The following is a 16,601-nucleotide window of genomic DNA, read 5'->3' on the forward strand; positions in this document are numbered from 1 at the left end:
TGCTGGTTCTGGAGAATGGAGCCAGCTTGCAGAATGGAAGCAATGAGGCAAAATCCTCTTGCTGTTGAGGTTTTTCTGCTTTGCTGGGAATGTTTCCCATGATCATAAACAACAGCTGAAGGCTCAGGTCCCTGTGTACTAATGAACTCCACACCCCAGCTCCTAACTACTCAGGATGTGGCGTGATCTGATGGGTCCCCCAGGCTGAGCTGAGTGAGATCGGGAAGCCGTGGTGATGGGAGGTGCCCCATGCTTTACCATGAGCTCTGTCTATCCCCGTGGTCGGGTGTCTCTCACCTCAGTTACGGCCTGCTGCTTCCCCCCTCCTTCCCCACAGCAGCAAGTGCTGACACTGCATCAGAGGGAGGACCTGTTAACCACAGACTTGGCAGCCTGTTCCTGGGAAGGTGATGAGTTGAACAAACTAGCAGCAAGCTGAGAGCACGGGGCGGGGGGAGAGCTGGCAGCCATAAGCTGTAGTAGCCATTCCTGGCTGTGGTCTGTGTGAGTTCCCCTCTGTAGGATGGGGACCCTTCCCACCTGTGCAAAGAAGTGTGAGGAGTACAGGGGGGAAGCGCTCCATCGGTAAAGAGGCTCTGTCCCCTTGGGCCTTGCCAGGACGATCGCTTCAGCTTCCATTCCTCCGGCTTGTACCCTAGCAGCTCTGCTGCCCAGCCCAGGTTTTCCATGAGCCGCGTGGGTGACTGCCCTTGGCTTTTGAACCTGGAGCAGAATTTTGCTGACTCTGGAATGCTGTAGATGATATACTAATTTGCATACTACCCAGAATGCTCTCCCTATTCACACCTATTTATTGTGGGGACAGTTTGTGCTTGTGTAAGCCCAGATTCCTTGTCCACAGAGATGCAGATCTGGCTTCTCTTTTTTAGCCCCCAAGCAATAACCCACGGAGGCCGATGAGGTGATGCCAGCGGAGGGTATAAAAGCGAGTGAGGTTTAGAGTTACCTGGATCTGAAAGGTGCTAGGCTCATTAAGACAGCAAGGAAGTGAAACTTTTGCTCATTACAAATCAATCTGAGGTCCTTCTCTGGCTCCCATTCCTAGAGTGTCTGAGCACCTCACAATCTTCAGTGCTTTTATTGTGAGGTAGGGATGTGTCATTATTCTCATGTCAAAGATGGGGAACTGAGGCACCGATTTCAATGGGAGTCTAAATACCTCTGAGCAGCTGGGCCAAAGTGACTTGCCCACAGTCACATAGAAAGTATATGACAGAACAGGGGCTTGAACCCAGGCCTTCCAGGTCCTAGGATACTGCCCTAACCACGGAGCTGTCCTTCCTGTCCAATGGGAGAGTTCCCAGGGAGGTGGAATTTTGCAAAATAAAACACCTCAATGTGCATCTAGTTCCCTACCTAGCCCGCCCACCTGCCCCATTTCCTGGCCATAATACCCCATCTGCCTTGCTGGGAGGGCCTATTTATGGCCCAGTGGAAGGGGGCAGGTTAATGAACTGAAGCTGTTGGCTAGAGCAAAAATGGGCAAAAATGTTCAGCTTTTTTGCCAGCAAATGCAGATTTGGGGCGACTGAACTGTGCAGATGTGTCACATTTGCCCAATTGCTTTCGTGACCCACACCCCCCAAGCACAATGTGTATTAATGTTTTCCAGACATACCAGTCAGACTCTGTTTCAAATTTTACTTCACTTTTCACTTAAAAAAAAACAAAAACCCAAACTTAAAACCCCCTCAAACAAATTCAAATGTCAGTCGCGGCTCCAAGGAACCATTAAAAAAACTGGCCTTTGCTACCTCCTGCCTTTGAACCGTTCGTCCCTTTGCCCGGCTCTGCCGCTGCCCAGCACTCGGGCAGGGTCCGTATTCCTGTCCACCAGAACCAACTGAGCAACCCCCCGCATCTGAAACTTTCACCAGGCCTCCGCCTTCTCCTGTTGCAGGCGCCTGCAGAGCTCAGCATCACCGCTGGTGCCGTCCCATCCCTTCTCTTCGGCAGAATGTACAAAACCTCTCCTTGGACGAGCAGCTTTCACGGTGGAGCCAGCTTGGAAACTAAGGAGATCCTGAAGGAGAAGAACTGGGCTTGGCCCTATTATCCCTGCTGAGCCCTTTGTGCCACTGTTAAAGGGCAGTGAAGGCTGTTAGAGATGTAGGGAAACTGAGGCGCAGAAGGGGGGAGTGAATGGCCCAAAGTTGCACAATGAGGCTGGGGCAGAGCTGGGGTGAGACTGGGTGGTCCTGGCTCGCTGGGCCGTACCATCCCTGTCTCTTGCGAAGAACGTTCTTCCTCTTAGTCCAAACCTATGGCGCAATCTCAGTCCTGTGCGTCTGCCCTCGCTGCTCCAGCCACAGGCCCACGCTCTCCTTCCAGCCGCAGCATCGTCTCCCTGAGTCAGCAGGAGCCTGCGCCGTGAGGGAGCAGGCCTGGAGCAGCGAGAGGCCTGGTCTCGGGATAGGCCTGCCGAGCGTCATGGCCTGCTTGTTCTCCAACTCTCCCTCTTCCTCATTCCAGGGCAGCGAGTGAGCCCCGGGCGATCCAGAGGCATTACCTCAGGGTGGCTGCGAACAGAGGGGAGAGGGTGGGGCTCGTTGAGAGCGCATTCCCAAGGCCCCTGGAGCGTCTGCTGGGCTCATTAATAACACCCACGGGGCTGTATCTCATCAGGCCATGCCCTCGCCTAGCTCACTGTTATCTGCATCTGTGACGTCCTCTCCTGGCCCACGCTCCACTCACCCCCCAGGACAATCTGAACGGGTCGCTGCAGTCGGAGCATGAAAAAGGGCCAGGATGTGACAGCACCGGGGGAGAATCTCCTGGGCCTGGAGCGAGCACGCCGCACTGCGTTCTTCCGGCCGCCCCCTGGCCCTGCTCCTGCTCAGGGTCTGGCAGTGCGTGCTCACGCTCTGCTCTGCAGGGAAATTCCTGGAGGCCCTGGCAGCCCAGCCCAGGCTGAGCTGAGCGGCGTGGGAAGCTGCCCACACATGCGCAGAGCCAGAGAATCCTTTGGCGGGCAGAGGGAGGGAATGACCCTGGATTCTTTAATGTGATTCTCTGTGATTTGGAAATGACTGAAGGGAGAGTGCGTTATCCCTGCACGTCACAGGAGTGAGGGGGCCTGAGAGGAGCTAGTTGGGCTGCTGCTGCTAAGGGCACTGAAATCAAGGCTGTGCCTCAGTTTCCATTCCTCTGTTCTACAATTGCTCCACCAGGAGCCACCCTCCCTGCACGTTAACAGCAGGCTCGGTGCAGCCTCTGCTCTCCACGAGCTGGGAGAACGTGGCCCTGAGGCCTGTTACTCAGCCGAGGGGCTTTCCTGCTCGGAATCTCCTGTCCTGCTTCGCAGGCAGCTGCCCCTTATGCCCTTTCGGCTCCTGTTAGTCCTTGGGACCTGCACTGTGCACAACAGGGGAGAGAATTTCCCCTTGATCGGGTTAGGAGAGCAGAGGAATTGCCGTGTTTATCAGTCTAGACACTTACTTTATAGGGCCCTGCTCACTGTAGTTTATGAGTGCCCTACAGTTGCTCCTGGATTTTATCCTCACTACCCTCTGTTAGGCAGGGAAGTGCTATTCTCATTTTACAGATGGGGAAACCGAGGCACAGGCTAGTGACTTGACTTGTGCACTGTGGCTGAGCTAGGACTTGAACCCAAGTCTCTGTTAAATCATAGAAATACAGGGCTGCCACAATCTCTACTAAACGGGCCCTGCTGCCTCCAAGCTGAGCTCCAGCTACTCCACTAGCCTTCCTCTGACTTGGCCCCAGCCGATGACGGACTAATCCCCCCATGCTTCCGACCCGCCATCGCTGGCTCATCGCGTGGAGCTCAGCAGGCCCTTTGACCGTGGTAACAATCGGACACACGCAATTGGCTTCTGCTGCCTGCTAGAGCCCCACCCAGCCCAAGGGCCCAGGGAAGGCGGGGGCACAGTCACTCTGGGGAGGAAGGAGAATTCCAGACAGCCTGGCTCCTGCGAGGACTGAACCAGTCTCCAGAGGATGAAAGATGTGGAGCGAGGGGTGCGGGGGAGGGAGGTGCAGTTTCCGGCTGACTAGGGAAAGGTGTCTGCTCAGGGAGATTGACCAGAGCAGCTGTGCAGTGCGTCGTGTTAGACCCCTTTTCCCACCCGGCATCTAGCTGGTCTCTTTAGTTTGTACATTCTTCAGGGCTGCTCTGCAAATATGCAGGGCCTAGCACAATGGTGCCCTGATCTTGGCTGGTCCTCAGCCCCTCCTGTAATAAACACATTTACTAATTGTAGACTACGCTGTCTGTATGCTCTTTAAAGAGTCACTTTATTCCAAAATAATTGGTGGGCTTCCAAAGTGGAGTAATTATGTTGCAATGAAATCACGTTCATTCTGGAACTCTGTCCATATGGCAAGCAACTCCACAATAGCTGCTGCAAAATAGCTTATTCTCCCCTAGCTATTGTGGTCAGTTCCCCTGTGTCGTCAAACTCAACTGTGCTGCTCCAAGTGGGAGGATTGGTGCACAGGGTGAAATTCAGCCTGTACCCAGAGAGCCAGCGCAAGGAGTGGGCCTTGCTGCTGCCATCCCCCAACATCACCCATCGGCCTTGCAGGGGGGGATTTAATCCATTATGAATAAAATAGCCTTGGGGAAAACCATGCTGCACCCCTCTGTATCACTGAATTCTCTTCCCCCGAGAAAGTCTCCGACTCTCCCTCCCCCTCACCGCCCCTTTAACCACCAAGCATCTCGGCCATTACCTAAAAAGGACAAACTAGAGTATGATACAGCAGATGGGTGCTGGAGTGGGGTCAAGCGGCTGTAGCTCCTACAACCTGATGTGAATGAAGGCTGCTGGTCCAGATCTTGCCCAGTGCAATCAGTGGGGGCTGGGTTTAAGTAAAAAACCCTAAAATTGGTTTAAAAGAAAGTCTGAGGCTGAACTCCCCACCCCACCCCTGCTGAGCGAGGATCCTGACTCCATATGGTCACAAACAGCATTAATGCTGATGAGTCTTGGAGTTTGTAGCAGTCCCTGTGCTAAGGTGCTGTGTCGGGGTCTCTCACGGGCATGCACAGTGGGCACCTATATACAGACATCGTAGACTTGGAGCTCAGGACCTTAAGCACCAGTCCCTGCTCCTGGAGCTGCCGTGCTTCTTTAGCACATCCAGCCCATCTCCTGCAAAGCAAAGGGTGGGACTGGGAGGTCCAGGGACTCCCTGCCCCTACTAGGGAGAATTTGACTGGGTGCGGGGAACCCTGCCCAGCTCTGAGCACGCCATCCAGCATGCCTGTCTCCTGAGCTGGGATGCTGTGCTGATAACCATTGAGGCAGAGGGAACAGGGACACCGCTGGAGAGAGGCCCCAAGTCATAGGAGCAGACCCACTGGACCAGGCTAAGGGGATGGATCAGACGGGCCAGCGTGGGCCTGTATTTGGAGGAACTATTTGGGGATGGCCCCAATAAGTAGCCTGCAGAGGAAACAGGGAGCCTCAGACAGTGCGACCGCTGCCTTGTCTGGCATTAAAATGGGAGGGATTTCCAGGCTGTGCCCTTGCAATTGGTATTAGGCAGAAAATCACATGCAGGGGGTTGAATTTTGCTTCTGTTGAGGGCAGAAGCTGCACCATTGCCCCCTCCCCCCCATTCCCCACCCCACATGGGATCCAAAATGGGTTCCAAGCCAGGGGAAAAATTAAGCAAGCAGCCAGTGATTACATTTTACTAGTGTAACTAGATATACACTACCTATGGGAAAGAGGGAGCAGGGAATTAGCCTTCGCAAGCATGGATGCATATTTCAGCCTGTTGGGCTTGGTTCGTCAGCATGCCCACCTGGCATTGCGGCAGTGTCTGAGCTGCCTGGATTATCCACCCCAGTTGCCGTGGCGGGTGGATTTTGTTTCCTGGGTTTCGTCTGCTCATGGCATGCTGTCTAGTGTTGTCCAGTGTGGAAGATGGGTTGTCAGGAAACTATAAGGTATCTCCATTGTAGCTCAGCATTATATCGATTTGCCTATGAATTTTCACCCCCTCTGGGCTGGTGGTGCAGGAAAACTTCCCATGGTTTGCCAGCTCTGGATGGGCAGTTAGATTTTGGGCAGGGTGTACTTATTATGGCTGTCGATATAGCTAACCTGTCCCCTACATTCGTAGATCTGCTGTTTCTGTCACCAGATGCTGGAAACTCTCTTTTGCTCAGTCGGCAGGTATCCCATCCTCTGCTGGCCTCTTCCACGCTGATTGCTGTCTTCTAAGGCTGGCCCAGCCTGAAATGAAGTTAAAACTGAAACTAGTCGCAGGGCCTTTGATAGGAATGTGACAGGTTCCCCCGGGGTGCCACCTGGAACTGGGGTACTACTGAGCCCCCTGACCCACCAGCCTGGGCTCCCTTTACACCTGTGACCAGCCCGCACTTTCACCAGCACACATACAGGTAGGGACACACCCAGCTCCAGTTACATGCAGACCCTGTGATCAGCGCTGCATGGGAAGGCTCCAGCTACGGAGCTTCCCACCTACTCAGGCACACCCCCAACCCCCTGGAGTGTAAACCCCAAATTATACCGTCTTGCGCTGCACAGGGAACCACACAGCGTAAGCTCATAAAATTCGCTCCCTCCCTCAATGTGGAGAGATATACAACAGCTTTCTGCCCCGAGTTATGACTCCCACACACTGGTTTTAGACAAAGCAAAAACAAATTTATTAACTACAAAAGATAGATTTTAAGTGATTATAAGGGATAGCAAACAGATCAAAGCAGATTACCTAGCATATGAACAAAACACACAAACTGATCTTAATATGCTACATAGATCAGATCGGAATAGCAAATCCTCACCCTAAGTGATGACACAGGCAAGCTGCATGTTCTTAAGGGGTAAACTGCACTTGCTTACAGCTTGGAATCCCCAGGTGTTCCATTCACAGGCTAAAAGTCCGTTTAGCCATGGTCCAGCACTTCCCCCAGTTCAGTCTTTGTTCCTTAGCATGTTTCCAGGAGTCTCTTTGAGTGGGGAGTAAGTGAACCACAATGATGTCACTACCCTGCCTTAAATAGCCTTTGCATATTGCTGTAACCCTTTGTTTCAGAGCTTGGTTCCCACGCCAGTCAATGTAAAAACACTGATATTCCAAATGGAGTCTAGCACCAGGTGACCTGGTCACATGTCCCTGTAGTGTCACAACAGCCATGAGTGTCTGCAGCGTCCTCAGGAAGGCCCCCAGGTGGGAGATAAGCTTCTACTAAGGCCTATTCTCCCCTAATGGCTCATTAACCTGAATGGGCTCTTCCCAGCCAGCCATCTGGACTGAGAGCCTTTTGCCTAGTGGGCATTCCCCTAATGTAAAAACATTTGTAATACAGATACATAGTCAATATTCCTAACTTCAGATACAAAAATGATACCCGCATACGAATAGGATAATCGTATTCAGTAAATCATAACCTTTCCAATGACCCCTCATGTGACCCATCTTGCATAAAATACATCAGAATTATGCCATAATCATCATCATATTTCTATGAAGAATATGGGTGCAGTGTCACAACAAACACCCCCTCCCCAGCCACATCTGAGCCCCTCTCAGTCTTTAACTGTGCTCTCCTCCAGGCCCCCTGCGGGGAGGGCAGGGCCTTTAGCCCCTGTACAGATGGGCACTGAAGCACAGAGAGGCTAAGACCCAGAGTTTTCAAGATGTTTAGGGGTTGCTGAGCTCAGCCGTGCAACACCTCACTGATTGAGGCACTGAGAGCCAAACTCCCATGGAGAGTTCATTGGATTTAGGCACCTAGATGAGTGAGGCGTTACACTGCTGGGTGCAGCCCCACCCAAATACCTTGAACAATCTGGGCCTAAGTGACTTGCCCAAGCGCACGCAGCCGGCAGGGAAGGGAATTCAGCCCAGGTCTGCAAAGCTGGGATCAGCATCCCCGGCGCACCCTCCTGGAAGCAAGACTCAAGAGCAAGTGAGAGGCACCATGTGTCCAGTAACCAAGGAAACATGTGTGCTCACTACTGACGGCCGTGCACCTCCCCATTTGTGCCTTGTTAGCGCCCTCCCTTGGAGCTCCCCGTTGAATTTAGCTTGGTCTCTGGGGCTGAGAGGCTGGTCACACCAGTACGGGTGATAATACTAACAGGCCATTGTAACCTCTGAGCTTTACAGTCACTGCAGTAACAAAACCACAGGTGAAGCTGTGATGACAGTAAACCCCGCACGCTGATTGTCCCCTTCCCCCATGCTTTGGCTGCCTTGGCTATTGCGATGGCCAGCTCCTTGGGGCAGAGGCTGTTTCCCACCCCGCATGTGGGAAACTGGACCCACATGCTCAGTTCACACATCCCTGGGTGCTAGTTAGTCAAACACTTGTCACTTGCACAAAAAAAGGGCTGGCTAGCTGCTTTCCATTGCGATGCACTGAGCTGATCGGCTTGGCTTAAAATGGCAAGAGGGGGCTAGTGATTTTGGGTGGGTCAGTTTTGTGAGGTCCAACTTCAGATGGACTGATTGTTAGAATGTGCTGAGCACGGGCTCGCTGCAAATCAGGCCTCTGACAGGGTCTCAGACTGGCCCCCAGAAGCGTTTGTCCATCTTTCTTCCAGGTGCTCTGTGATATCCTGCCTGATGCCAAGGCACAGGGTGTGGGGCTGGCATAACTGAGCCCGCTTTGGAAAGGACGCAGGAACTAGAGAGTGCCAAGCCACCTTCAGTACTCTGTGCTCCAGGCTGCTGCAGCTTCACTGCTGTTGGTACCTGAGCTAGCTAGCTGAGGCTAACTCGGGTATGGCTGCAGGTGCTGCAATCACACCTCCCACTGCAGGGTAGCCAGACCCTCCATGAAGAGGCAAGGGGGATGCGACTGACCTCCCGCCCTGAGGTCACAGCAGCCCTGAGCAGGGCGAGCGTGTGTTCTCCCCGTTAACCATCATGCTGGGGCTGACGATGGAGGGGTTACAGATGGGGAGAGGGGAAAGCTAAGCTACAGGAAGAAGGGGCCAGCAGCTACTGGGTGTCGCTTTTCATTGGCTACTCCGCGTCCAGCCCAAGGCATGAGACAGGGCCTGGAGCAAACTGCCTGATCACCTGCCACTTCCTCTGCCCCGCTGCCCCCAGCCTAGGAGCGTGAACAACACTCCTGCTCAAGTCACGGGCTAACAACAATGTGCCGGTGAGATGGGCTGGGAAGCTCGGCAGGGCCAGAGGCTGCAGGCACTTTGCAGGGTCCAGCTGCAGTCTCTCTTCCATTAACTCGCAAGGGTGTCCTTCCCAACGCTCAGGCCCAGCCTTCCCCTCCAGCTGAACAAGGCCTCTCCCCACCTCCTGCCACATAGCGGCCCAACCTTAGCGCTGGGTGTGCCTTCCCTGCGCCACACAGCCCGTTCCTGGCCCGAGGCTTGGGACCAGGCCTGACCGCAGTGGGTTTTCCAAGCAGCGGCTGGAGCAGAACCTGCCCCACCTGTTGGAACACCTTCACTTTCTGCTCAGAGTGGGCTCCTCCTCTAGGGAAGAGCCATGCCCCAGGTCTAATCCCCCCGCAGATGATTTAGTTGCTGGATGGCTACATGCAGATTTTGCTTTCCGCCCAGGTACCTTCCACCACGGTGCACAGCTGGTGGCCAGCGGCCTTTGCTAAGGCATCACTATTCCTACTTTTCCAAACCCTGTAGCCCTCGGAACTGGGCAGGGGGAGGAGGGGAGGGGGAGGGAATTGCATGGTGTGTGTGTGAACCACAGCTGAGAGTTGGGTGCATTTACACAGGCTGGCCTGTTGGTCACATGGACACTGGAGGTGGGAGAGACCTGCCAGTCTCATCTCCCTGCAGGCAGCATGGGGGAGCGTCTGTGCTGTAATGCTGTGTGGTTGCAGTTATGTTATTCAGCCACTAGATGTCTCTCTGTGCTCTAAAGAGTGAATGAGAGCGGCCAGACGGGGTCAGACCCAAGGTCCATCCAGCCCAGTGTCCTGCCGACCGACAGTGGCCCATGCCAGGTGCCCCAGAGGGAGTGAACCTAACAGGTAATGATCAGTGATCTCTCTCCTGCCATCCTGCTCCACCCTCTGACAAACAGAGGCTGGGGACACCATTCCTTACCCATCCTGGCTAATAGCCATTAATGAGAGTCTCTGGATTAAGTTTAGAAGTGTGAGCAACAAGGGTGATGTCGTGGTGGGAGTCTGCTATAGACCACCGGACCAGGGGGATGAGTTGGACGAGGCTTTCTTCCGGCAACTAACGGAAGTTACTAGATCGCAGGCCCTGGTTCTCATGGGAGACTTCAATCACCCTGATATCTGCTGGGAGAGCAAGACAGCGGTGCACAGACAATCCAGGAAGTTTCTGGAAAGTGTAGGGGACAATTTCCTGATGCAAGTGCTGGAGGAACCAACTAGGGGCAGAGCTCTTCTTGACCTGCTGCTCACAAACCGGGAAGAATTAGTAGGGGAAGCAAAAGTGGATGGGAACCTGGGAGGCAGTGACCATGAGATGGTCGAGTTCAGGATCCTGACAAAAGGAGGAAAGGAGAGCAGCAGAATACAGACCTTGGACTTCAGAAAAGCAGACTTTGACTCCCTCAGGGAACTGATGACCTAGCTTTAAACTAGGTTCACCGGGGGAAGGAGACCAAAGCCCTGAGGTAAGTGGGAAAGCGGGATACCGGGAGGAAACACAGGCAGGAACGTCTGTGAGGGGAGGGCTCCTGCCTCATACTGAGAATGAGGGGTGATCAGCAGGTTATCTCAAGTGCTTATATACGAATGCACAAAGCCTTGGAAACAAGCAGGGAGAACTGGAGGTCCTGGTGATGTCAAGGAATTATGACGTGATTGGAATAACAGAGACTTGGTGGGATAACTCACATGACTCGAGTACTGTCATGGATGGTTATAAACTGTTCAGGAAGGACAGGCAGGGCAGAAAAGGTGGGGGAGTAGCACTGTATGTAAGGGAGCAGTATGAATGCTCAGAGCTCCGGTACGAAACTGCAGAAAAACCTGAGTGTCTATGGATTAGGTTTAGAAGTGTGAGCAACAAGAGTGATGTAGTGGTGGGAGTCTGCTATAGACCACCGGACCAGGGGGATGAGGTGGATGAGGCTTTCTTCCGGCAACTCGCAGAAGCTACTAGATCGCACGCCCTGGTTCTCATGGGTGACTTTAATTTTCCTGATATCTGCTGGGAGAGCAATACAGCGGTGCATAGACAATCCAGGAAGTTTTTGGAAAGCGTAGGGGACAATTTCCTGGTGCAAGTGCTAGAGCAGCCAACTAGGGGGGGAGCTTTTCTTGACCTGCTGCTCACAAACCGGGAAGAATTAGTGGGGGAAGCAAAAGTGGATGGGAATCTGGGGGGCAGTGACCATGAGTTGGTCGAGTTCAGGATCCTGACGCAGGGAAGAAAGGTTCGCACCAGGATACGGACCCTGGACTTCAGGAAAGCAGACTTCGACTCCCTCAGGGAACGGATGGGTAGGATCCCCTGGGGGACTAACATGAAGGGGAAAGGAGTCCAGGAGAGCTGGCTGTATTTCAAGGAATCCCTGTTGAGGTTACAGGGACAAACCATCCCGATGAGTCGAAAGAATAGTAAATATGGCAGGCGACCAATTTGGTTTAACGGTGAAATCCTAGCGGATCTTAAACATAAAAAAGAAGCTTACAAGAAGTGGAAGGTTGGACATATGACCAGGGATGAGTATAAAAATATTGCTTGGGCATGTAGGAATGAAATCAGGAGGGCCAAATCGCACCTGGAGCTGCAGCTAGCAAGAGATGTCAAGAGTAACAAGAAGGGTTTCTTCAGGTATGTTGGCAACAAGAAGAAAGCCAAGGAAAGTGTGGGCCCCTTACTGAATGAGGGAGGCAACCTAGTGACAGAGGATGTGGAAAAAGCTAATGTACTCAATGCTTTTTTTGCCTCTGTTTTCACTAACAAGGTCAGCTCCCAGACTGCTGCGCCGGGCATCACAACATGGGGAGTAGATGGCCAGCCCTCAGTGGAGAAAGAGGTGGTTAGGGACTATTTAGAAAAGCTGGACGTGCACAAGTCCATGGGGCCGGACGAGTTGCATCCGAGAGTGCTAAAGGAATTGGCGGCTGTGATTGCAGAGCCATTGGCCATTATCTTTGAAAACTCGTGGCGAACGGGGGAAGTCCCAGATGACTGGAAAAAGGCTAATGTAGTGCCAATCTTTAAAAAAGGGAAGAAGGAGGATCCTGGGAACTACAGGCCAGTCAGCCTCACCTCAGTCCCCGGAAAAATCATGGAGCAGGTCCTCAAGGAATCAATCCTGAAGCACTTACACGAGAGGAAAGTGATCAGGAACAGTCAGCATGGATTCACCAAGGGAAGGTCATGCCTGACTAATCTAATCGCCTTCTATGATGAGATTACTGATTCTGTGGATGAAGGGAAAGCAGTGGATGTATTGTTTCTTGACTTTAGCAAAGCTTTTGACACGGTTTCCCACAGTATTCTTGTCAGCAAGTTAAAGAAGTATGGGCTGGATGAATGCACTATAAGGTGGGTAGAAAGTTGGCTAGATTGTCGGGCTCAACGGGTAGTGATCAATGGCTCCATGTCTAGTTGGCAGCCGGTGTCAAGTGGAGTGCCCCAGGGGTCGGTCCTGGGGCCGGTTTTGTTCAATATCTTCATAAATGATCTGGAGGATGGTGTGGATTGCACTCTTAGCAAATTTGCGGATGATACTAAACTGGGAGGAGTGGTTGATACTCTGGAGGGCAGGGATAGGATACAGAGGGACCTAGACAAATTGGAGGATTGGGCCAAAAGAAACCTGATGAGGTTCAATAAGGATAAGTGCAGGGTCCTGCACTTAGGACGGAAGAACCCAATGCACCGCTACAGACTAGGGACCGAATGGTTAGGCAGCAGTTCTGCGGAAAAGGACCTAGGGGTGACAGTGGACGAGAAGCTGGATATGAGTCAGCAGTGTGCCCTTGTTGCCAAGAAGGCCAATGGCATTTTGGGATGTATAAGTAGGGGCATAGCGAGCAGATCGAGGGACGTGATCGTTCCCCTCTATTCGACATTGGTGAGGCCTCATCTGGAGTACTGTGTCCAGTTTTGGGCCCCACCCTACAAGAAGGATGTGGAGAAATTGGAGAGAGTCCAGCGAAGGGCAACAAAAATGATTAGGGGTCTGGAACACATGACTTATGAGGAGAGGCTGAGGGAACTGGGAATGTTTAGTCTACGGAAGAGAAGAATGAGGGGGGATTTGATAGCTGCTTTCAACTACCTGAGAGGTGGTTCCAGAGAGGATGGCTCTAGACTATTCTCAGTGGTAGAAGAGGACAGGACAAGGAGTAATGGTCTCAAGTTGCAGTGGGGGAGGTTTAGGTTGGATATTAGGAAAAACTTTTTCACTAGGAGGGTGGTGAAACACTGGAATGCGTTACCTAGGGAGGTGGTGGAATCTCCTTCCTTGGAAGTTTTCAAGGTCAGGCTTGACAAAGCCCTGGCTGGGATGATTTAGTTGGGGATTGGTCCTGCTTTGAGCAGGGGGTTGGACTAGATGACCTCCTGAGGTCCCTTCCAACCCTGATATTCTATGATTCTATGATTATGATTCTATGATGGACAGGATCCCCTGGGAGAATAACATGAGGGGGAAAGGAGTCCAGGAGAGCTGGCTGTATTTTAAAGAATCTTTATTGAGGTTACAGGAACAGAAGAGTAAATATGGCAGGCGACCAGCTTGGCTTAACAGTGAAATCCTTGCTGATCTTGAACACAAAAAAGAAGCTTACAAGAAGTGGAAGATTGGACAAATGATCAGGGAGGAGTATAAAAATATTGCTCGGGCTTGCAGGAGTGAAATCAGGAAGGCCAAATCACACCTGGAGTTGCAGCTAGCAAGGGATGTTAAGAGTAACAAGAAGGGTTTCTTCAGGTATGTTAGCAACGAGAAGAAAGTCAAGGAAAGTGTGGGCCCCTTACTGAATAAGGGAGACAACCTAGTGACAGAGGATGTGGAGAAAGCTAATGTACTCAATGCTTTTTTTTGCCCCTGTCTTCATGAACAAGGTCAGCTCCCAGACTACTGCACTGGACAGCACAGCATGGGGAGGAGGTGACCAGCCCCCTATGAAGAAAGAAGTGATTCGGGACTGTTTAGAAAAGCTGGACGAGCACAAGTCCATGGGGCCGGATGCACTGCATCCAAAGGTAGATACGCTGGAGGGTAGGGATAGGATACAGAGGGACCTAGACAAATTGGAGGATTGGGCCAAAAGAAATCTGATGAGGTTCAACAAGGACAAGTGCAGAGTCCTGCACTTAGGACGGAAGAATCCCATGCACCGCTACAGACTAGGGACCGAATGGCTCGGCAGCAGTTGTGCAGAAAAGGACTTAGGGGTTACAGTGGATGAGAAGCTGGATATGAGTCAACAGTGTGCCTTTGTTGCCAAGAAGGCTACCGGCATTTTGGGATGTATAAGTAGGGTCATTGCCAGCAGATCGAGGGACGTGATCCTTCCCCTCTATTCGACATTGGCGAGGCCTCGTCTGGAGTACTGTGTTCAGTTTTGGGCCCCACACTACAAGAAGGATGTGGAAAAATTGGAAAGCGTCCAGCGGAGGGCAACAAAAATGATTAGGGGACTGGAACACATGACTTGTGAGGAGAGGCTGAGGGAACTGGGATTGTTTAGTCTGCGGAAGAGAAGAATGAGGGGGGATTTGATAGCTGCTTTCAACTACCTGAAAGGGGGTTCCAAAGAGGATGGCTCTAGACTGTTCTCAGTGGTAGTGGATAACAGAAAGAGGAGTAACGGTCTCAAGTTGCAGTGGGGGAGGTTTCGGTTGTATATTAGGAAAAACTTTTTCACTAAGAGGGTGGTGAAACACTGGAATGCGTTACCTAGGGAGGTGGTAGAATCTGTTTCCTTAGAAGTTTTTAAGATCAGGCTTGACAAAGCCCTGGCTGGGATGATTTAGTTGGGGATTGGTCCTGCTTTGAGCAGGGGGTTGGACTCGATGACCTCCTGAGGTCCCTTCCAACCCTGATATTCTATGATTCTATGAATGGATTTAACCTCCATGAATTTATCCAGTTCTCTTTTAAACCCTGTTATAGTCCTAGCCTTCACAACCTCCTCAGGCAAACCTCTTGTTTAAGAAGCTGCTCCCTGCCCCTCAGGAGACCAGAACATGATGGAAGGTCACTCACACTCAGGGCCTGATTCTCCACTGCCTCAAAACTGGTCTTAAGTGGTCCATAGCCCTGGTATTGTCCTTTGTCCCCGAGGTGAATTTCACCCTTAGTCCTTGCTCAGTTCTCACTTAGGCAGTGGAATCTATGGGAGATTAGCTCAGCAAGGCCTGAGAAAGGGCCTGATTAAGATGTGGCCGTTGATGCAAAGTTCATTAACCTTTCCCTTCCGTATCAGACATAGGGAGGCCAGATTCTGTTGTCTGGTGTAATTCTAGTGTAACTCCATCGACTGCTGTGGGGATTTGTGCCAGTGGATGGTGGTTCCCTATGCCTGGAGAACAATGTAAAAATGATTGATACATGAACTATTAATGGTGGAGGGAATGTGGGGAGCAGCTGGTTCCACCCCCATCAAAGAACCTGCCCTGGCATGGCCATGCCTATACCAAATGTTTGCCCAACACGAGTTGAGCCAGATGCTTGCGAGCACCCAGCCATCTCAAGTTCCTGCTACACAGCAGTGGTATGCAGTGCTCTGCCAAGTGCTCTCGCACCCCAAAGCCCTTGAGTTCCTGTGAAGTCCACAGGCTCCTTCCTTCCTCTGTCTCGCTGCCTTTTCCAGAGTCATAAGGCAGCAGTGACGTATGCCAGGAAGATTAAGAAACCAGTCACTGCCAGGGTGGTCACAGACTCTATTTTTAACTGAAATTGGTGTTGAAACCTTCCCCCCACCGCCCTTCTATCTTTATCCTGGTTCAATCAACGTAACCTAAAGGCTCTGACCTCAGAGGAAAACCAGCATTTCCTTCTCTCTTTCTGGGGGCAGGACAGAGATTCTGGGTATTTGAGACCAGGATTTCCCTCCTCCCACCTGGCCTCTGCTTGGGACCGCTTGTGTTTCTCATAGATGGTGACTCGGGAGGATGAGCCATCTCTGGGGAGCATTGTGCATGCTCATGGCACCATCTCAAGAGCACCATGCTCGTTCCTGGGTATGATGGGTGAGCTCCCCACACTGGCCCTGCAAGAGCTGAATTAGGCCAGGTGGGCCCAATCAGCTGATTAGCTGCATTAAACAGGGGAGATTTAGGCTGAAGGCAGCTAATTCGAGAAGCTCACCTGCGAGGGACAGGCGTGGCTTTTACAAAAGCCAGGGAATGGAAGCAGAGGGGACAGCAGGGAGAAGGCTGAAGTCCCTCCCTGGGAGAAGGGAGGAGTGTTTGGGGGGCTGCAGAGATGAGTTGCCTGCAGTTACTCCCGAGGAGGCGGGAGTGAGGAGACTGGCAAACTTAGAGGCATGGGGAGGGCCAGGAGGTACGGAAGCAGCTCAGGGAAAGGCAGCAAGGTGCAGGGAACAGACCTTGGCGGCTGTGCAGAGGGTCTCTGAGCTGGAACTGGAGTAGAGGGTGGGCCTGGCACTGTGGGGCTGTGAAGCAGAAGACGGCCTGAAG

The sequence above is a fragment of the Natator depressus genome, chromosome 15 (assembly GCF_965152275.1).
Source record: "Natator depressus isolate rNatDep1 chromosome 15, rNatDep2.hap1, whole genome shotgun sequence".
NCBI lineage: Eukaryota > Metazoa > Chordata > Testudines > Cheloniidae > Natator > Natator depressus.